Source organism: Phocoena sinus, chromosome 2, assembly GCF_008692025.1.
Source record: "Phocoena sinus isolate mPhoSin1 chromosome 2, mPhoSin1.pri, whole genome shotgun sequence".
Taxonomy (NCBI): domain Eukaryota; kingdom Metazoa; phylum Chordata; class Mammalia; order Artiodactyla; family Phocoenidae; genus Phocoena; species Phocoena sinus.
The window spans coordinates 159276640-159290549 of record NC_045764.1 but is presented as its reverse complement, the minus strand read 5'-3'; positions in this window follow the sequence as shown (position 1 = coordinate 159290549).

The following is a 13910-nucleotide window of genomic DNA, read 5'->3' as shown; positions in this document are numbered from 1 at the left end:
CTCTGTATGATAGTCTCTAGGTCCATCCACCTCACTAAAAATAACTCAATTTTGTTTCTTTTTGTGGCTGAGTAATATTCTATTGTATATATATGCCACATCTTCTTTATCCATTCATCTATTGATGGACACTTAGATTGCTTCATGTCCTGGCTATTGTAAATAGAACTACAATGAACATTGTGGTACATGACTCTTTTGGAATTATGGTTTTCTTAGTGTATATGCCTAGTAGTGTGATTGCTGGGTCATATGGTGGTGTTAGTTTTAGTTTTCTAAGGAACCTCTATACCGTTCTCCACAGTGGCTGTATCAATTTACATTCCCACCAACAGTGCAAGAGGGTTCCCTTTTCTTCACACCCTCTCCAGAATTTATTGTTTGTAGATTTTTTGATGATGGTCATTCTTACTGGTGTGAGGTGATACCTCATTGTAGTTTTTATTTGCATTTCTCTAATGATTAGTGATGTTGAGCATCCTTTCATCTGTTTGTTGGCAATTTGTATATCTTCTATAGAGAAATGTCTATTTAGGTCTTCTGCACATGTTTGGATTGGGTTGTTTGTTTTTTGATATTGAACTGCATGAGCTGCTTGTAAATTTTGGAGGTTAATCCTCTGTCAGTTGCTTCATTTGCAAATATTTTCTCCCATTCTGAGGGTTGTCTTCTTGTCATGTTTATGGTTTCCTTTGCTGTGCAAAAGATTTTAAGTTTCATTTGGTCTCATTTGTTTATCTTTTGTTGTTTTCTTTCCATTTCTCTAGGAGATGTGTCAAAAAAGGCCTTGCTGTAATTTACATCATAGAGTGTTCTGCTTATGTTTTCCTCTAAGAGTTTTATAGGGTCTGGCCTTACATGTACGTCTTTAATCCATCTTCAGTTTATTTTTGTGTATGGTGTTAGGGGGTGTTCTAATTTCATTCTTTTACATGTAGCTGTCCAGTTTTCCCAGCACCATTTATTGAAGAGGCTGTCTTTTCTCCATTGTATATTCTTGCCTCCGTTATCAAAAATAAGGTGAACATATGTGTGTGGGTTTATCTCTGTGTTTTCTATCCTGTTCCATTGATCTATATTTTTGGTTTTGTGCCCGTACCATACTGTCTTGATTACTGTAACTTTGTAGTAGAGTCTGAAGTCTGGGAGCCTGATTCCTCCAGATCCGTTTTTCATTCTCAAGATTGTTTTGGCTATTTGGGGTATTTTGTGTTTCCATAAAAATTGTGAATTTTTTTGTTCTAGTTCTGTGAAAAATGCCATTGGTAGTCTGATAGAGATTGCAGTGAATCTGTAGATTGCTTAGGGTAGTATAGTCATTTTCACAATGCTTATTCTTCCAATACAAGAACATGGTATATCTCTCCATCTTCTGGTATCATCTTTGATTTCTTTCATCAGTGTCTTATAGTTTTCTGCATACAGGTCTTTTGTCTCCTTAGGTAGGTTTATTCCTAGGTATTTTATTCTTTTAGTTGCAATGGTAAATGGGAGTGTTTCCTTAATTTCTCTTTCAGATTTTTCATCATTAGTGTATAGGAATGCAAGAGATTTCTGTGCATTAATTTTGTACCCTGATACTTTACCAAATTCATTGATTAGCTCTACTAGTTTTCTGGTAGCATCTTTAGGATTCTGTATGTATAGTATCATGTCATCTGCAAACAGTGACAGTTTTACTTCTTCTTTTCCGATTTGGACTCCTTCTATTTCTTTTTCTTCTCTGATTTCTATGGCTAAAGCTTCCATAACTATGTTGAATAATAGTGGTGAGAGTGGACAAACTTGTCTTGTTCCTGATCTTAGTGGAAATGGTTTCAGTTTTATATTGAGAACGATGTAGCTGTTGGTTTGTCATATATGACCTTTATTATGTTGAGGTAAGTTCCCTCTATTCCTAATCTCTGGAGGGTTTTTATCATAAATGGGTGTTGAATTTTGTCAAAAGCTTTTTCTGCATCTATTGAGATGATCATGTGGTTTTGCAGCTTCAATTTGTTAATATGTCTTATCATATTGATTGGTTTGCATGTATTGAAAAACCCTTGCATTCCTTGGATAAACCCCAATGGATCACGGTGTATGACCCTTTTAATGTGCTGTTGGATTCTGTTTGCTAGTATTTCGTTGAGGATTTTTGCATCTATGTTCCTCAGTGATATTGGCCTGCAGTTTTCTTTCTTTGTGACATCCTTTTCTGATTTTGGTATCAGGGTGATGGTGGCCTCACAGAATGAGTTTGTGAGTGTTCCTCGCTCTGCTATATCTTGGAAGACTTTTAGAAGGATAGGTGTTACTCTTCTCTAAATGTTTGATAGAATTTGCCTGTGGCACCATCAGGTCCTAGGTTTTTGTTTGTTGGAAGATTTTTAATCACAGTCTTAGTTTCAGTGCTTGTGATTGGTCTGTTTATTTTTTTCTATTTCTTCCTGGTTCAGTCTAAGAAGATTGTGTTTTTCTAAGTATTTGTCCATTTCTTCCAGGTTGTCCATTTTATTGGCATATAGTTTCTTGTAGTAATCTTTCATGATCCTTTGTATTTCTGCAGTGTCAGTTGTTACTTCTCCTTTTTCATTTCTTCTATTGATATGGGTCTTCTCCCTCTTTTTCTTGATGAGTCTGGCTAATGGTTTATCAATTTTGTTTATCTTCTCAAAGAACCAGTTAGTTTTATTGATCTTTGCTATAGTTTCCTTCATTTCTTTTTCATTTATTTCTGCTCTGAACTTTATGATTTCTTTCCTTCTGCTAATTTTGGGGATTTTTTGTTCTTCATTCTCTAATTCCTTAGGGATAAGGTTAGGTTTTTTATTTGAGATGTTTCTTGTTTTTTTGAGGTAGGATTGTATTGCTATAAACTTCCCTCTTAGAACTGCTTTTGCTGCATCCCATACGTTTTGGGTCATTGTATTTTCATTGTCATATTTTTCTAGGTATTTTTTTATTTCCTCTTTGCTTTCTTCAGTGATCTCTTGGTTATTAACTAGTGTATTGTTTAGCCTCCATGTGTTTGTATTTTTTACAGATTTTTTCCTGTAATTGATACCTAGTCCCTTAGTGTTGTGGTCGGAAAAGATACTTGGTACAATTTCAATTTTTTTAAATTTACCAGGACTTGATTTGTGACCCAAGAAATGATCTATCCTAGAGAATGTTTCATGAGGACTTGAGAAGAAAGTGTATTCTGTTGTTTTAGGGTGGAATGTCCTATAAATATAAATTAAGTCCACCTTGTTTAATGTATCATTTAAAGCTTGTGTTTCCTTATTTATTTTTATTTTGGATGATCTGTCCATTGGTGAAAGTGGGGTGTTAAAGTCCCCTACTATGAATGTGTTACTGTTGATTTCCCCTTTTATGGCTGTTAGTATTTACCTTATGTATTGAGGTGCTCCTATGTTGGGTGCATAAACATTTACAATTGTTATATGATCTTCTTGGATTAATCCCTTGATCATTATGTAGTGTCCTTCTTTGTCTCTTGTAATAGTCTTTGTTTTAAAGTCTATTTTGTCTGATATGAGAGTTTCTGCTGAAAGATCAGCTCTTAACCTTATGGGGATTCCCTTATGTGTTACTTGTTGTTTTTTTCTTGATGTTTTTAATATTTGTTCTTGTATTTAATTTTGATAGTTTGATTAATATATGTCTTGGTGTGTTTCTCCTTGGATTTATCCTGTATGGAACTCTCTGTGCTTCCTGGACTTGATTAACTATTTCCTTTCCCTCATTATGGAAGTTTTCAACTATAATCTCTTCAAATATTTTCTCAGTCCCTTTCTTTCCCTCTTCTTCTTCTGGGACCCCCTATAATTTGAATGTTGGTGTGTTTAATATTGTACCAGAGGTCTCTGAGACTGTCCTCAATTCTTTTCATTCTTTTTTCTTTACTCTGCTCTGTGGTAGTTTTTTCCACTATTTTATCTTCCAGGTCACTTATCTGTTCTTCTGCCTCAGTTATTCTGCTACTGATTCCTTCTAGAGAATTTAAAATTTTATTTATTGTGCTGCTCATCACTGTTTGTTTGCTCTTTAGTTCTTCTAGTTCTTTGTTAAAAGTTTCTTGTATTTTCTCCATTCTATTTCCAAGATATTGGATCATCTTTACTATCATTACTCTGAATTTTTTTTTTAGGTAGACTGCCTATTTCCTCTTCATTTGTTTGTCTGGTGTGTTTTTATCTTGCTCCTTCATCTGCTGTGTGTGGCTGTCTTCTCATTTTGCTTAATATACTGTGTTTGGGTTCTCCTTTTCACAGGCTGCAGGTTCGTTGAACTGCTTTTCTCAAGAAGTTCCTGTTGTTTTTGGTGTCTGCCCCCAGTGGCTAAAGTTAGTTCAGTGGGTTGTGTAAACTTCCTGGTGGAGGGGATTGGTGCCTGTGTTCTGGTGGATGAGCCTGGATCTTGTCTTTCTGGTGGGCAGTACTGTGTCCGGTGGTGTATTTTGGGGTGTCTGTAACCTTATTACAATTTTAGGCAGCTTCTTTCCTAATGAGTGGGCTTGTGTTCCTGTCTTGCTAGCTGTTTGGCATAGGGTGTTCAGCACTGTAGCTTGCTGGTCATTAAGTGGAGCTGGGTCTTAGCATTGAGATGGAGATCTCTGGGAGAGCCTTCACTCTTTGATAATACGTGGAGCCGGGAGGCCTCTGTTAGGCCAATGTCTTGAATGTGGCTCTCCCACCTCAGAGGCAAATGTCTGACACCCGAATGGAGCACCAAGACCCTGTCAGCCACACGGTTCAGAAGAAAATGGAGAAAAAAAGAAAGAAAGAAAGAACAAATAAAATAAGATAAATTATTAAAAATAAAAAATTTAAAAATTATTTTAAAAAATTTTTAAAAAGACAGAAGAGAGCAACCAAACCAAAAAACAAATCCACCAATGATAACAAATGCTAAAAACTATACTAAAACAAAAAACAAATAAACATAAAATAACAGACAGACAAAACCCTAGGACAAATGGTAATTGCAAAGCTATACAGACAAAAATCACACAAAGTCCACCACCTCAATTTTGAGAAGAATCATTGCCTATTCAGGTTTTCCAGAGATGCAGGGTACATCTAATTGATTATGGAGATTTAATCTGCTCTTCCTGAGGCTGCTGGGGAAAATTTTTCTTTCTCTTCTTTCTTCACAACAGCTCCTGGGGTTCAGGTTCGGATTTGGCCTTGCCTCTGCATGTTGGTCACCTGAGGGTGCCTGTTTTTCACTCATACAGGACAGGGTTAAAGTAGCAGCTGATTAGGGGGCTCAGGCTCACTCAGACCGGGAGGAGGGAGGGGTACAGAATGCGGCATGAGCCTGTGGTGGCAGAGGCCAGCGTGATGTTGTGACAGCCGGAGGCATGCCTTGTGTTCTCTCGGGGAAATTGTCCTTGGATCACGAGACCCTGGCAGTGGCAGGTTTCACAGGCTCCTGAGAAGGGAGGTGTGGATAGTGACCTGTGTTTGCACACAGGTTTCTTGGTGGCTTCAGCATCAGCCTTATAATTTCATGTTCGTCTCTGCTGTCCGTGCTGATAGGTGCGTCTTGCGCCCATCTCTGAAGCTCATTTAGACGGTGCTCTTGATCCCCTCTCCTCGTTCACCCTGAAACAATGGTCTCTTGCCTCCTAGGCAGTTTCAGACTTTTTCCCAGACTCCTTCCCAGCTAGCTGTGGTGCACTAGTCCCCTTCAGGCTGTGTTCATGCAGGTAACCCCAGTCCTCTCCCTGGGACCTGACCACCGAAGCCAGAGCCTCAGCTCCCAGCCCCCGCGTCCCGGCAGGTTAGCAGACAAGCTTCTCAGGCTGGTGAGTGCCGGTCAGCACCAATCCTCTGTGCAGGAATCTCTCCACTTTGCTCTCTGCGCCCCTGTTGCTGTGCTCTCCTCCGTGGCTCTGAAACTTACCCCTCACCATCCCCCGTCTCTACAAGTGAAGGGGCTTCCTATTGTGTGGAAACATTTCCTCCTTCACAGCTCCCTCCCAGAGGTGCAGCTCCCATCCCTATTCTTTTGTCTCTGTTTTTATTTTTTTTCTTTTGCCCTATCCAGGTACGTGGGGAGTTTCTTGTCTTTTGGGAAGTCTGAGGTCTTCTGCCAGTGTTCAGTAGGTGTTCTGTAGGAGTTGTTCCACATGTAGATGTATTTCTGATGTATTTGTGGGGAGCAAGGTGATCTCCACGTCTTACTATCTTGAAGGTCTCATATATACATTTTATTTTATTTTATTTTATTTTCATATATACATTTTAAAGCTGTAGTAAGAATTATGCACAGAGGAAGACTAGGGAAGACTAAGCACAAAAAATTAGAGCCAGTCTCTAGTGTTTTAACTAATCTCTTTAGGGTTATTTCCCCACTTGAAAGCCCATCTGAATTGAACGTTCAGTTGATGTTGACTGTTGAGGATCATAGCATTCTCTTTTGAACTGTTTACATGAAAGGTACTTTAAATTTTTATTTATGTTTTACTGGGCAGTAATGTGATGTTTCTTAAGTTTTAGCTTCAGAACTCAGATTTTCCAAAGTTAAAAAATATTAGAAATACATTTATTTGTTCCCAGCTTTGTTATACTTCTCTCCTTTTATTTTTTTTAGGTTACTCACACTTTTTAAAAAATGTATTCATTCATCACAAATTTTTTGAATTCCTACTGTGATATTGTAAGTTTCTTATTCTTGGTGAATTAGTGGTTCATGGGACAAACTAAACATGATTTTGCATTTGATTCTTCAATTTATGTAAGAGGTATAATAAAAGCATGAACAAGAAGATAATGACTTCTCTTGGTGAGATTTTTCAGTTCCTTGATATCTAATTGTCATGAATTGTGGTATTTGAATTAATTAGAAATACTGAGGTGTATCTCACAAATCTCTTCACCTATTATCAATTTAGCTTTTATATAGCACCAGATTTTCTCTTAGCCTCTCTATGAAGCTCATCTTTATTAAAAAGAAGTTAGAAGCAGAATAGTTTTCAAAAATTTTAAGCTTTCCCTGTCATCTCTTAACTGTAGCCCAAAGACTAGACCCATGAATGTCTTCTTCGAGTTATAACATAGTCTATAAAAATCTACTTAATTCTTGGCATGGTTAAAATCTTTTCAAGTTTTTGTTTATAATTTTATTAAGAACTATATTATACTTAAAAATGTGTATATAATTTTATACATGCTATTTTAAATAAGGATAAAGTAAACATCCCATATGTATACCACATAACTTAAGATATAGAACATTCCAGAGGCTTTCAAGCTCTGTTTGTCCCTTTTTGATTACATCATGCTTTCCACTCAAACATAAATATCCTAGCTTATGTATTCATGAGTTACTTGCTTTCCTTTATAATTTGACTCCGTATGTGAGAATCCCTAAACGATAGGTGTATATGTAACTACGTATTAGGTATACTGTGAAATTTTGTGTAATTCTGATTCACTGTAGTTAATATTCTGTGAAATGAGTTTTGTTCAATATTTATTTTTGAACATTAATTTATGTTGAATTTTAATGTTGAACATTCACTTTAGATTTTGAAATTTCATTCTATTGTTGAAGTGAGTTATAGTGCATTGAATCATATAAATACACCACAGATGTTTTACACATAATGATATCGTGAACAGTTTTTATGTATCTCCTGGAGCAAGATGTAAGAATATCTTTAGAAATATATGCCTAGGGGATGAATTACTGTAGCTTAACATTTGCATCCTTATATTACTAGATAATTCCATATTATTCTCCCTAGTTATTGAATCAATATATATTCCCACAAGCAGTATATGATACTTCGCCTGGCTTCACAGCCTCCCCAACACGTAGTGCTACTAGATTCTATAATATTAGCATATTTTATTAAGTAAGAAATTGAATCTATTTGTGATTTTATATTAATGGATGCCCCCAAAGGTAGGGTTTTAGAGGCATCAAAGGAAAGCAGTAATTATTAGCAAGTAAAGGATTACTTATTCTTAATATGTGGGATGGGGAGAGACATTCTGGGGCCAGAGCAGGGGCATGAAACTTAGCAAAAAGAAATATTGAAAATAACTAGAAAGTAAGAGAGAGCATGGGACATCCCAGGAACTGAAAAAAAATCAGAAAGCTGAGCAGTAAGGAAGGGGGAAGCAGTGTTGTCAACGAGGGATCTGCTTATAATCCTCAAATTCTAGAGAGAGTATTCAGGCCACAGTACTGGGGGAGGTGGACCAGACTAGAGGTGGAGAAATAGCTGTGAAGAAAGGTTAAAGTGGCCAATAATAAGGTAGAATTGTGGGAGCCAGGAGAAATCGACTATTTTGAAGATGAATTGGTAAGAGAGAAGGAGAAGTTAAGGATGACAGTCAGATATTTAGGATAAAGTAGAGGGTGAAGGGGATATGCAACTAAAAGGGGCATATGTAATTCCAAGTATGTTGGAATTTCCCAGGGGGACATGCAAATGCATATCTGCACAGGAGAGGTGGGTCTATTGGTAAGAAAAGAATTATAGAGATTTAAAAGCTGTGGTCTACAAACTATCCAGAATCACTTGTCTTGAAATTTTTAAAATATTATTGAGTAGTTTCCAGTAGGGGAAAATCTTAATTCAAAACAATGGACTTTCAGAAAGTCAAGGTTTCAAAGATAATAACAATAATAATATATCTTTTAAACTTACCCACACACACTGTTTGACAATTTACTAGCTTTCTTACATTAAAGAAGAGTTCTTATCTTTACTGTTATCTTGAGCTAGTCCAAAACTAAATCTGTGAAGCAAAATTTGAAGAAGTGACCATCTGAGCTAAGCCCCAGTGACATTAACTTGTCAAGCATGGATGTATCAAGAACGAACTGCATTTATGTAACAACTTATTCTTGTTGCTAATGGTTTCCATTAGTTGGTATGTGTAGAGGACTCCATAGGGACTAACTTTCAAGGATATAATGAAGCTTATAGATCAGGGTTTCTCCATAACTTCACTATCAATGCTTTGGACCAGCTCATTATTTCTTGGAGGTGCTGTTATGTGCAATGTAGGGTGTGTAGTGGCATCCCTGGCCTCTACACGCCAGTTGAACACCCTTCCTAGTCATGACAATCAAAACTGTCTCCAGACATTGTCTTTGCTGAAGTGGATTAAAATTTCCCACTGTTGATTTTAGAGCCACAGCTGTAGATATTTTAGAAGTAAAAAGTTAAGGTAATGTTTCAAGCAATACCAATTACCTATGCCAATCAAGAGCGTTCTTTTTACACTTTACTCTGTTTTACAAATTCTTATTCCCTTAGCCAAAAAAAGAAGAGATAACAAGGAGTTTTGTTAGTGTTTTAGCTGTAAGCTGTGCTCTCAACAACTGGTAGCTGTCACCATTAAGAAGGTATGCCTGCCAAGGCAGCGGCTCACAGTATTACCTACCCTGTAGGAAATGTGTTAAGATGGAAATGAGTTGTTCTCATCCATGTGGTCAAATCACATGAAGCATGAAGCCACCTCAGTAAGCACAGCTGGCAGCCAGACACCTTATTCTTGAGCTTTAACAGTGATGTTCCTGGCTGGAAGGATGGAGAGGAGATTGATTCTCAACTGCTGCTTTTGACAGTAGGTATTGTAGTCATTGACAATACGTTTCTGTTAAACTAGAGATATTATTTCTGTGTTTGGTTTTCATTTATTCTGTGCAATTCTCTCTAGCATCTTGTGAATTCCTATTCCCCAGATATGTAGAAAGCCTTGTGATGTAACCTACACTGCTGATCAAATGTTTTGCCATTCTCTTCTTTATCACCTATGTTATCTGTACGTGCATATGTGATTGTGTTAGGGGGGTTAGTCTGTGTTCTTTCCACACCAGGCTTAACACAGTGTGATTTGAAAGTTACAGAAAACTTAGTAAGTGTTGTAAATTAAATTTGCCCAGACACAGTCAGACATGAGATGGGCTGTCCAAATGCTAATTTCTCCTTGCACTCCTTTTAAACAGGGGTGCATACTTATTTAAACCTGAGAAACATAGAATCCAGTATCATAATAATCAGGTTTTGTTTGAATGATTACGTGCAATGGGATTGTGACAGATGTTGAATAAATAATGGATGAATAACAGGAATATGGTTTTCCAAACAACTGTGCATGAAGAGCTGTAGTAGATGGTTTTCAATTTTTATTTTTTGAATAATACTCTTCAATATCTTAAAATTTCTTTCCCATAAATTGGAAAATCCAAATTATCATTAAAGATATTACTTCTCCTTTAATTTTTTCTCATTTCCAACTTCTACTAGAAAAACTACATGGGCAAATGAACATAAACTGCACAGCAACTGTTCCCATAGCGTAGAAGCGTTCGATACACTGCTCTTATTTTTGTTGACATTGTACAAATAAGAGTTACAATATTTCCTAAGTTTTGAATTGATATTTCTTAACTTTTAAAAGTTTAATTATTAAATATTTGATACATATAGAATGTATATAGCATATATGTAAGTGATGAAGCCTAATAATGAAATGAAAAACTAGGAACCCACCATCTCTTATAAAAAATCGAACATTAGCAATGTCATTGCATCTAAATACATGCTTATTTTCCATCCCTCTCCCTTTCCTTCTCCAACAGGTAAACATTTCACTAAATACAGTGTTTATTTAATTTGATTCTCAAATTAGATTTGGTCCCTGGCTCCATCTTCCATTGGTGACCCTGACCCACTCTCCAGATCTGATGTTTTGGAATGGATGAAGTAACCTTTAACCACTGACTTTCATAGGAAAATGCTTATGCTGAAGCCAATGGCACTTGCTGTTTCTGAGCCCTTAACCTTTGTTATAATTCTGGGAAAGTCATTGGCATCAACACCTTTGACTGGTCATTCAGTCAGACCCACCCTAGTCACACTAAGGAAGGTGACTTCATTGAAGTCATTTATTTTTTAATTAAAGATCAAATAAACATGTCTTTCATGGCCATGTTTTCCTTCAGGAAAGACCAGTGCAGTATAATTAAACAACCTGTAGTGCCAACCCACAGATAGATTAACCTACAATCTATCTGACGACAATGAGCTTGGTATTCAAAAGCACCTTCAAGAAAAGTAACATAGTCCCACTCCACATCCAATCACATCCAGCAATGGAAAGCTCTACCATATAGAAATTCCAGAGCAGTACTTACACAAGATGCTTCTACAGAGCATAGTGTGAAATCTAATAATCAAAAGGGTAAATGTATGAAGTTAAAAATTAAAGAGTGTATTATCTTCATTTCGATAAAAATAAACACATTCTAAGTGCTTTGCCTCCACTTATTTCTAAAAGTTGTATCTAAGAGTTTCTGGAATCAGAATTTTTGATTTAATTAAATTAATTCAATTATTTAATTAATTTTAAGTAATTAATTTAATATTTAATTAATGTGTTACCTATAATTCCTCTCTAAATTGATATGATCTAACAGTGGATATAACCCAACACTGATGTTAATCCATTATCTAACAATGTCATTGCTTTGGCTTATTATTTATGGAAAAATGTAGAAACTTTAAGATGCTATTTTCACCAAAGTAGATTTAGCCAGAGTTTGCAAATATACTTACTCACAGATCTTAATTAAATAAATAATGCCATATAAATGGTTTGTTTCTAAAATGAAACTTTGATATCTTATTATTAGAAATTGAGAACAAAGTGTCACATTGGTGTGCAAGGAAGTGCTTGCTCATGCACTGTGTTTTCTTACAGCACTTTACAATCCTGTTTTGCTTTCCATCACTGAAATACTTTTTAAAAATGTTGATGTTTGAACCCACCATCTTAATATTCTGCCTTCATTTAGTGAATTGGGGCCCAGGCTTCAGTATTTAAAATTTCCCTGATGATTCAAAAGTGCAACCAGGGATACGAAAACTGCTCTGACACCTATGTAAGTATGTATGCAGGTTCATCTAGGAAACAGTTTAAGACTACATTGCCTATGGACAGTCTAGCCCATCAAAACAGTATTACCTTGTGGTTCAGGATATAGACTTTGAAGTCAGACAGTATGCTTTTAGAATTCCGAATGTGTTGGATTTGCAACTTTGGAAAATGTACCTAGACTATCAAGCTATTCAAGGGTACCTCAGCTTTGTCATACATTATAGTGACCTCACAGAATTACTGTAAAGATTAAATGAAATAATATACATACCACATATAAACTATTTGGTAGAATACTAGGCATGTAATAAACTTTCAATGAATAATAATTATTTTTATTAGATCATCAAGAAGAGGAAAAATTCACTTAGATAAATGTTTGAAAAAATGATATGGCTTCTAACATATATGTATATACTAATATATATAAGCATAAATACTATATATAAAATGTACATAGCATAGATATATATACACATATTATATATCCATATGTTTATAATATGCAAATCTATATCCAAATGGGAGAAAGAAAAGCAATATAAATTACACAAAAAGTAGTCTAGGAAAAATATTTTAAAATTAAATGGACATGTATTAAACGTTTATCATTCCAAGTATTGAGATTTCTATAATGATAAATAATGCAAAGTATAAAGAATAAGCTAGGTTATTTAATTTGAAATAATATATCAATAAATGAAGCAAAAAGTTATTTCTAACTTCAGTATTCTCTTTTCTATGAACTGAACAGACCTTTTGCAGAGGTGATTTCCTTATTCTCTATGTACTATATAATTCTAGGGCTATTTGGGTACTAAAATAATAGAAAAAATAAAGCAAAAGCGCAGAGAGTGGAGAAAAATTATCCCATGGAAAGATACAAATATATTTACTAAATTTCTTAAGATGGATTTTTTCCACAGGGGCAATGCCTAAAACTTAGGAGACAAGTTAGTTACTAGAATACGCAATCCAAACTAGAGACAGTATTACACAAAGAGATAATCAAGACTAAATATTCACACTAGGAAAGAGAATGAGTAAATCAGAATGTGACATGGAAGCAGGAGAGTGTTCTGGTTATGAACGTGACTCTGCCAGTTCCTCATAGTGTAGTCTTAGGCATATTACCTAACTTTCTTCCTCATTTTGTACAATTATAAAATGGGCAATTGCTTAGTATTTGTGACACTCAAATGAGGTGATATAAAATTATATGCTTAGCAAATTGTATATACAATCTTATTAATAAATGCTAAAAGTTGATAATATTATTATTATTATCTCTGTAGCATAAAATATTATGAGTATTCCATTGTTTTTATAACAAGGTAAATATTATATTATTGAGAGATATAAACAAAAAATCACATATAAGATTTGTGATTTGAGCTATCTGAAGATCATGCATAAAGGAATGTTGCAAAAATTAGAAAAAAGTGTGTTAACATGGGCAATGTTTAGAAGTGACAAGGTAAAAGATTTTCATTTTCTTCTTACATTTATCTTCTAATTTTCTATAATAGGTTTACACTGATTTTATATCTAAGATTATATATATACATATTTCACCTCATTCTCTACTGAAAGAGTTGGTATAACAATGATAGTATTTCTTCCTTAAATGTTTGCTAGAATTCACAAGTAAAGCCAACTAAGTGAAACTTCTTCATGGGATGGTTTCTAATTACAGATTCAAGTTTTTGAACACCTATACTACTATTTAGATTGCTGATTTGTTTCTGTGTCAGTTTTATAACACGTAATTTTCAAGAAATCTGTCATTTTGTCTAAGGTTCCTGTGATGTTATTCATAGCATTTTCTTATCTCATTAATGTCTATAAGATATGTACTGATGTCTACTAAACTTTTTCCCTTTTCTTCAGTGTTAGGAGTTTATTAATTTTATTGACATTTTCAAAAGACCCACTTTGGGTTTTGTTTATTTTTTTGTTTTATCTCTGGTTTCAATTTCATTGATTTATGGTTTTATCTTTACTATTTACTTCTTT